Source organism: Notolabrus celidotus, chromosome 14 (genome assembly GCF_009762535.1).
Source record: "Notolabrus celidotus isolate fNotCel1 chromosome 14, fNotCel1.pri, whole genome shotgun sequence".
NCBI classification, from domain to species: Eukaryota; Metazoa; Chordata; class Actinopteri; order Labriformes; family Labridae; genus Notolabrus; species Notolabrus celidotus.
In genome coordinates, this window is record NC_048285.1 from 5,032,078 (window position 1) to 5,040,050 (window position 7,973).

Consider the following 7,973-nt stretch of genomic DNA (forward strand, 5'->3'; position numbering starts at 1 on the left):
TGTGAACCAATTTCTCTGTGTCATGATTCTCTTTATGTCTTGTGTGACACACTTTGAATCGCCTTGTTGCTGAAATGACCAAACAGAAACAAACTATATACCTGGACGTGACACACTGGTTTCTGATGCAGCATTTTGAAGCCTTTCAGCATCAGTCGCCATATTGGAAATGCTGACTCAATCTAACATGAGGCAAAGAGGTTGTGTTGAGACGGGCCTTCTGCCAGTCAAGTCAGCCACGCCCCCAATTAAAAACCTGTCGTGTAAAATGAACACCCGCAAAGCGCCAATGGCGGGTAAAAAATTTGTTTGGCGTGTAAAACAAAAACACACACCCGCCAGTGGCCGATGGAAAATTTTGTATTGCATGTGAGGTTTTGTTTTCATACTTTCTCCCATTTCTGCCGACTGTCAGGCTATTTTGACCCTTGTGGCGCGCTGTAAATGTGTTGTGATTTGATACGTCTGGAACGGCGTGATGTCAGCTACTGGAGTTCTATTCATTCCCTTTGCTTGAAGAAGCACGGCGGGAAGAGCGCGTCAAGGAAGATGTGGCGACCAGGGTTGCAGCTCGCTCGGCTGGAAGTGAAGCTTACACAAAAACTCTTCCCCCTGGTGGCTGGCTGCAGTATAGTTCAAAAACTCTGTCTCCACCATTCATTTGAATGGGGCTGTGGTCAAACTTTAAAAAATAAATACACGTCGTAGGAATGTTTCTCTCATCAGTATGCTGTGGTGATATGTAGTTATTATTTGACTGTTTTGTGGTCAAGGCCTCTTTTTTCTAAGAAGTTTCTTTTTCGTTAGTTATTAGAGGAGCTCGTTACCGTGGCAACACAGAAATGACTGTGGCAACCACAGAAATTCTCTACTATGCAGACTCTGGCTGCACATTGGAACATGATTTTTTGGCTTCTAACCGTACAACGGGAAAAGTTGGAGCATCGCTGTCCATTTTATATACAGTCTATGGTGGCAACACATTCCCGGCGTAACAAAAAGAATAAACAAAGAAGCAAGAGACGATCAAGAAAAGGAACAAACAGCTAAACGGAGTAAGACCTAATAAAATAGCAATAATCTAATTTTATCTGTACATAACCGTATTCTTTAGTCGACTCTACGGCTGACAGTGACCGGTTAGTAAAGATCAACGTGTTCACGAATCGGCTCGTCGTCACTACAGCGTCCGGACGGACGCTACAATACATATATATTTTATGTAGGACTTACTAAATGTCATTAATTCTTCTGCTTGTCAGAGCCCCGTGGTGAGAGCTTTTTAGACTCTAATCCGGACTACAGTCCTGAGCAAAGCACCTCATGGGGTCAGAGGGGACAGGTCCAAGGTTGAGCGAGAGGGGCAGTCAATAGATTCAGGGGAAGCAGAGGCAGGAGACGGGGACTCAGAGTACACGCCGGGGAAATGTACACACAGGAGGCGGGCAGAACGGCAGGACGGGATTTGAATGGTTTAAAATTTTGGCACCCAAAAAAGGCTGATTGGTTGGTGTTTTCCCAGGTTTACTGTAGATAGCAGCTTTTCTTCGCTCTTTTTTAAGAACACATCATGTATTGATTGCCATCAGGACATAAAGATAATTTTAACCAGTATAACAAAAAGTGTATCTAAATCTGATTACCAACCCCAGCTTTAAGTTGGATTTTCATAATATAAACGTATGGTACTTAATTTTAAATCAAATAAGGCATGGTTTTTTTATTTGGCCAGTGAAAAATATTTTTGGCTGGTACATTTTTGGAGGTCAATAGCCAATGGCAGATGAGGTACAAAGTGAATTTTACGCCCTGGTGTTACCTCTTAAAATGTAGCTTCCGGTTACATTTACACTACACAGCTACAAATAACCCAGCAAAATATTAATGACGACAACACTAAGGGGCAAAAAACAATAAAGTAATCTAACACTCTTTTGATGTGACTTTTAAATGATTATACTCTTTTACCTTTGGAGACAGAAACAGAAACAGAAACAGTCACTAACCGTTAGGCTCGGGAATCTTGTCCTGGCGCAGCAGTCCTCTTCTCACAGGTAGATATCCAACAGGTAACACTCACAGTCCATCCTGAACACTCCCCTCCTCATGGAGCAGAAATCCAGACAGAAAAACAGCGGTGATCCTGTCATCACGGAGCAGAAACCCAGCGGGTAACACCTGCAGTTCAACTGAGAACAGCGATCCATCGTCGGACACCACAGAAGAAGAACAGCAGCCAAGTAGAAAGTTCTTCCGGTCCGCGACTCGGACCTGACTTCACTTTAACTTCACACTCACTCAGTAAACCTCAGTAAACCTCTCTAAACTTCACTAAACCTCACATTAAAGAGGAAACGTGGAGCAGCTTCGGTAACTACAAGTTTCTTGTAAAACTGAAACTTAAACAAGCTAAAAACAAGCTAATGTTGCTCAACCTGTGAGGTCTCCAGTCGTCTTCCTAACCTCTCACGTGATCATCAGTGGGCGGATCTGACCTCTGCTGACCAATATCAACAAACAAAAACAACAGTGACATTCTGCGCCTACATATTGCAATAGTTTACTGCATTTTAAATTAAATTTCTATTAATTGTCAAAAATAATCCACAGGCTCCCTCATGAGTACCAAACAACTTCACTTTCACTTTCATTTATTATTAAATTAACTGAACCCCTTCATCACCATCGTGTTACAAATATTTTTAAAACTAATGAGTTATGATATAAATCAACCCCCTACAGTATGTGGATCCTAGAATGAATAAAATATAGACGTAGTATCCGTGACGTCACCCATCTGTTTCTGAAGCGCTGTTTACAGGCCAATCGTCGGCCAGAGTCATATTGCTGCTGTTGAGCGATTGTGACGTAAGAGGCGGGCTTTGAGCCTCCTGGCCAACAGCTACAGTGTTCCCGCCAAGCGGCAAACTCCGGTCTCAAACGATGAAGCCAATGCGGAAGTGATATAAACTGCAATACATCGAAAATCCGCTTGAGGCTGGCTGCAGAAACACCGGAAACCACATAGATATGAATGGGAAAAAGACGATCTTTGCAGCATTAATAAACATGTTTACAGCCTGGTTCAAAAAACGGCTTGGCCCTACAACGCTAATCTCTCTAATGGCATACACTGTACGGGGGGTGAATTTTTTTCTAACGTGACGGTTAAGAAGATATTAAGATTATGAGTTTTGCCCAAATAAGGACATGACTGACGTCAATCCCGGTCGGGAACACACAGCCATTGGCTAAGAGACTCACACTACGTCACACTCTGCCTAGTTGAGTTCCGCATTACCAATATGGCTGCTGCCGTCGATTTGCTTCAAAACAGCTCTCAGGAACAGACGGGTGACGTCACAGATACTACGTCCATATTTTTTACAGTCTATGGTTCCCGCCTGTCAATCAAGTCAGCTGTGCCTCTCATTGGAAGACTCGTAATCTCAATATCTTTGAAATTGCCGCGTTAGAAAGAAATTCACCCCCGTACAGTCTGTGCCGATCGAGAAATGAGCTATCCAGACTACACTCGTTTTTTAAACCAGGCTGTAATCATGTTTATTTCTGCTGTAAATATCAGCTGTTTTGAATTGGTGTGTATGTGGTTTCCAGTACTTCTGGAGCCAGCCTCAAGCGGATCCTCGATGAACTGCAGTTTTTAACACTTCCGCATTGGACTCACATTTTTAGTCCGGAGGTTGCTGCTTGGTGTGGATAGAGAAATGAGTTATTCAGACCAAAATTGGTTATGAAAATAATAATAATAATAATCATAATAATCATAATAATCATAATAATAAATAAATACAAATGTGTATTCTTGCAGTAAATATCTGCTTTTTAGAATTTCAAGACTGTAGTTTGCCACTTTATATAAACATGCATTACATTGAATTTGTTGTCATAAGGCAGGTGAGGGTCACTGCACACTCTGAAAAAGAAAATGTTTTACTTACCACTGATTCACTTAAGGATTGTGCCGCTTTTGTGCCTGCTACACTAGTTCAGGCCACAAACTGCTCTACTGAGCAAATAACTGTGCACCACGGTTGTTTGCATGCATTTAAATGTACCATTATGAATTATTTGGAACAAAACAGGCCTTTTTCTATTCAAACGAGCCTCTTTACAAATAACACTTATTCACTTAAAATGTCATTAATAACCGTAGTGTTTATAAGCTCTTTCAGCTGAAGCTTTTTCAACACAACAACTCTGGATGACCTAAAAATGACATATCTGCTTATTGGGTGTGTTAATAATACTTTGACATTACTACTTTTATAATAATCAGGGGTTAATGAAATAAAAACAACTCAAATAGCAAAACCTTACCCCAAAACTAAACATGATAACCTGTTTGTTTCCTTTTTTTAAGTGTCTCAGTCAAAACAAAGCAACGTCCTTGAGAGGAAATTATCATCTGAGTATTTTATTGAAAGATTTGTACTTGATTCTTTTATTTGTATATGAGGTTATGCATTAGTTTACCTGTAGCAATGCACCTCGAGCTGCAATCTCAGCCTGCAATACCTCTTGGTCTGCTGGGAGTGTTCAAGTGTGTGTGTGTGTGTGTTTGTGTGTGTGTGCATTATTACATCAGAGCCAGAATATGTTGGATGTTTGATGATTGATGCTGGACTGTGAGTTGGGGGATCTCTCTTTAATTTTGTTTGTATACTTGTCAGTGAGTGTGTGTGTGTGTGTGTGTGTGTGTGTGTGTGTGTGTGTGTGTGTGTGTGTGTGTGTGTGTGTGTCAGGAAGGAAGTGAGTGATTTGGGATGTTGTATTCCTGAGAGGAGAAGTTTGTGCTTATCTGAAAAACCACATGGCCTCTTTCTCCTCACTCACTGTCAAAGCTGCCATGACCACGAGGTGGGGGGGTGCGGGCCGGAGGAGGGAGGAAGAGGAGGAGGAGGAGGACCAGTATTTGAGGAGAGAGAGATAAAATAGTCAGATAGTGTTAGTATTGTCTAATCCTAATAGTAGTTAAATATGGAGTAAAATAATAATGTTTAAAAAAGAAAACAAACACACGTCAACATAGAGCTCTGTAAGGTTTGACTCACTTTCTGAGACAGCCTCAAGTGGCCACTCTTGGAACTGCACTTCTGCATTGGCTTCATTTTTCAGCCGCTGAGGTTTCCAGGCGATTATAAATAATAGTAATCAGTAATAGCCCGGCTACTAACTAAAGATACAAACACATTGGCAAAAAACTTGATCAGAAGATTTTGCATTGATCTAAAATGATTTATGTTTACAGTTTTTTAAAAATAGTCCGAGTGATTCCCTGTCAGTTATCGTTCCATGGTGATGGATTCTTCTCTGCCTGTTGTGGTGGATTGAACATAAAACTGAGCATGAGCACCACATACTTTGCGTTGATGTGTCCGTGTCACACAGCAATTCTCCGCCTAAACACTTGAGGGCAGTGCGGTCTCTCCCATAGCCGGTCGCCTGCTCCCGGCCCCGCTACGATCTTTGTTTACTTTTCCACAGAGATCCAGAGCGTGTTATGTTAATCTACAGCTGATACATGTTGCTGTTTATCATACAGACATGATTACATGAAGAATAGAGAGGAGGAGATGAAATACACGGACGATGTGTGGACGATGAGTGGGGGATCCAGGAAATACTGGATCCGCCAAGCCGACCAATCACAGGGCTTGCAGTCTGCGTTGATTCTACGTGTAGTTACATTTTAGAGGAGGTGCACGTCATCTACATACGTAGGCCTCTGCGTAGGTACGGGAGCTATGCGGACCTCTTGCATAGGGTACGCCGTCGATTCGAAGTATAAATCAGCCTTAAGAAAGTCGGGTAATATAGTGAGTTAATGTCTTTTGTTGGCTCAGTTGTCATTTGGTTTATAGGTTTTGTATTATTGGTTGGAGTAAAATGAACCCCACCTTCCCTTTAAAACACTTCTCTTGTCTCTAACATGGAGTAATATGGAAATAAACAACAAAACATCAAAAAGAGAAACACATTTGATGAATATGAAGCTGGTAAAACTAGAAAGAGCTGCTACAGTAGAGCAAGTTTCATGTCATGTCAGGGTTAAGGAGACACCCTGTGCTCCGTGCAGTGCATGCTTGACATGACGCCTCCTTGGTGTGACTTCAGGCACCGCTAAAGATGAAACAGGGAACAAGAAAAAGAGCAGGCAGAGAAATAAAAGTGTGTAGAATGAAAGAAAACATCAGTAAAGCAGAAGAAAGCTGTTTAGCAGGTAGAAACAGAAAAGGCTTGTCAGCACAAATAAAGTGAGGAAGTGTGAAAAAAACAGAGACGATCACACGCTCAGAGAAATGAAAAGGTCAGAAGTAAGAAAAGCAATAGAACTCAGAGGAAAAAAAGGTCAGAATCATACAGACAGCAAAGAAAAGAGAGGAACGGGTAACCACTGAATCCTACAGTATGGAGTGAAGGTGTTTGTGTGTGTGTGTGTGTGTGTGTGTGTGTGTGTGTGTGTGTCGGCATGTTTCCCACCTTAATGAGACTGTGGCTCTGCAGAGTGAGGAGGGTGTAGAGGCCGACTCCTCCGCCGGTCCCTCCTTATTAAACAGACAGAGAGAAAGGGCGAGGAACAAGGGAGACGGAGAAACAGAGAGAAAACGAAAGTTAGTGATGCCGACATGGTAAAGGCCAAGGAGGAGAAGAGATTGAGACCAGGAGGAATATTACCGGGAGCAAGAAGAGGAGTGTGAAGGTGGAAAGAGCTAATAATAATAATAATAACACTAATAATATATTAACCAATAAGTAAAACAAATCATAAACACTATGAAAAATCAACAATAAGCCCTGTGCACACAGAGAATCACACACCAGGGGAGCTGCTAAAATCACATGTTGCACATTATCCACATAGCTCAACGAAACAGCACAGATGTCAGAAAGATAAAAGGTAAGAACATCATGAGGGTGCATGAGGGATACATATGCCCCTTAAAGGTTACGTGTAGTATTAATATATGTATTCACTGCACTTAAACAATGCACAGGTTTTTAACTTGAAAATTAGTTTTGCATAACGATAGAACAATGTTAAAAAGGGCACATTTAAAGCTCCAGTGAGGAGTTTTTGTTGCGGTTACGAATCAGACTGATATTTGTGTCTCTATGTTACTTGGTTACTAAAGATGATCCAAGTTCCCGAGTGGGAATTCTGACTTCCAGGGACGTTCTTGTTGCGTATCCAACAGGCATCTTGGAATTTCTGACTTTTGAATAGCATGCTGAGCGTATGCCTCACATCGGACTTTCACCAGATCCATGTCCAGCTCATCTCCGATCCATCCATCAACACCCACCAGTAGTCGTATCTCTCTCATGGGTCTCTCTCTGCCCGCTCCACACCTGAGTGTAATTAGCTCTCAGGTAGGAGGAGAGGATTTAGAGGGACGCTGATGCGACTTGCTCTCTCGTCTGTCAACACCCACCGTTTGCGTTTTCAAAACACAGCATGGAGCAGGACCGTCGGACAGCTGGAGTCATCTGACCGAGGTTTTTCCACGGTAATCACTGAATCAAGGATTCTCCTCCTCCTCTCCTCATCCATGTTGTCTTTCTGTTCCTCTGAAAACCTCTGACCTGTTGACTCCAGGCCTGGCTCCGCTCATCATGACGGTTTGTTGTTGTAGTTAAGTGAAATACGATCTGGTGATAACACAGAGTGTTTTATTCTGAAAATTAACCGGATGTTTTCATTTTGTTTTGGTGCCTGACTTCCTGTCCCGCTCTATCTGCTCTGTTGAAATTGATGCGTCGTGCTCCGGCATCCTGCAAAACTAGAAGTCTTGTGTATCTGATCCGGAGGACTCCGACCTGCTGGATCAGAGACGCAGCCGGAACACAACGGAGCAGATCCAGTGGAAGTCAACACATTGACTAGAATAGAAACCTATTGGATCCGGTGCTGTGACGGATCAGACACTCACCGGACACAGATCTGGTGG

The 7,973-nt window shown here is 42.3% G+C and overlaps 1 protein-coding gene across 4 annotated transcripts in view; it reads right to left on the reverse strand.

Moving 5' to 3' along the window:
• LOC117825006 (endothelin-converting enzyme-like 1) overlaps positions 1–2,475 on the reverse strand; it is a 184,237-nt gene extending 181,762 nt beyond the window's left edge. For 3 of the 4 annotated variants that reach the window (XM_034700580.1, XM_034700579.1, XM_034700576.1), the window contains exon 1: positions 2,007–2,475. The gene's annotated coding sequence lies outside the window, so the exon portion shown is untranslated. The remainder of the gene's footprint in view (positions 1–2,006) is intronic. The other variant, XM_034700582.1, reaches the window with a different exon arrangement.
• Between the last annotated feature and the right edge of the window lie 5,498 nt (positions 2,476–7,973).